Genomic DNA, 1,612 nt, shown 5'->3' with positions numbered 1-1,612 from the left:
ATAATAAAAAATATAATTAATTTAAATATAAGTGAGCATAAAATTAAAATAATATTAATAAAATTATTGTATGTTTTTTTTATATAATTAATAATTAACATATAAAATAATAAAAAACAACATAATTTAATGGTAAGGAGAACATGCAATAATAAAAAAGACCAAAATTTAAATCACATCTTCAACAGGATCGATTTTTTATCAATTTTTATTAATTTTAACCGATTTTTATCGTTTTTGAGCAATTCTTATTGATTCTAATCTTTAAACGCTTATATTACTAAATTGAAGAAGATCAAATTTATCAGTTTTTTTTATCGAACCAACCAATCTGATCTAATTTTTACCATATTAGTTATTTGTCACTTGATGAAGGTGGATTTTTTTATTTTTGGTGGGCCAAAAAATCGACCAATTATTTAGGTTGTTTAAATTTTTCGTTTTATACTTAGGGAGCCGTTTTCTAAGTCAAGTTGTTTGACGATATATAACGTGTTTCTGTTTTATACTAGGTGTGGAATTTATCGACGAAAACTCAATCTCTAATCTCATCTTCAAAGTCAAACACAATACTTTTATGCCACGCTCTTATGAAACTAATTAACACATTAGAAAGGAAAGATGAATCAATACCGTTGAAACTTGCATCCACCAGATCTTGTACAATAGTAGTCAATGCCGCTATAAGCATGTTGATTCAATTATATTAAATTACACTGTCACAATCATCATTTATACCAAATCTTTGTACAAAATTGACCATGTACATTTAATTTGAAATATTTATATCAGAAGAATATTAGATGATTAATAAAATTTATTATTTTTTGTTGATACTTAATTATTAGTGTTTGAAAATATGAACTAAGCTATGTTATTAAATTAAAAACAATAAATTATTATATGTTTTGTAAAGAGAAGAACTATTAGGTGTTTATAAAACAGTGAAAATATTAAAATAATTCTAATGATATGTTTTGTGTTGTACATTTCATTTAAATAATATAGATAGATATAAATATTTTATAACGCTTTAGTTATCAATAGAAAGTTTTTTTTTATCTCTTTCGATGTATGTACTTGTACTGCTGGTGTCTTTCTGACAGAATAATTTTATTATAAAATTAAAGTGTAAACTAATTTTCTAAACTTCGAATAATCATACCTTCATATATTATTGTCACTTTTACATGTCAGCAAGACTTGTGCGCAGTAGCCGTAATCATTGTTATGACTATAGTATTAAATATCTTGGCTCCATTAGGATCATATAAATTTTTTCTTTATATAAATTTTTGAAGCCATATAAAAGTGACCTTCATCAATTTGTTTTAGCATGAGATATACGCAGAAATATATGACTTGTTCTATAAGGGAAAAATAAAAGATTCTACTTCTTTTTATTTACAGATGTTTGAAACTTTGAGTTGTCAGTAAAATTAAATAATTAAATTTTATAATTAATATTATCAATGTCCAAATCGTCGATATAATTATTCTAATTTCAAATTTTACAGTTTAACAATTATTAGGTATTTAGAATCAAAGCATAATAAACACTTGTTTCATTAAAATGCTAATCACAAGTAAAATTTTTTTTTTCTAATATTAT

Source organism: Arachis ipaensis, chromosome B08 (genome assembly GCF_000816755.2).
Source record: "Arachis ipaensis cultivar K30076 chromosome B08, Araip1.1, whole genome shotgun sequence".
NCBI classification, from domain to species: Eukaryota; Viridiplantae; Streptophyta; class Magnoliopsida; order Fabales; family Fabaceae; genus Arachis; species Arachis ipaensis.
This window is presented reverse-complemented; position numbering follows the sequence as displayed.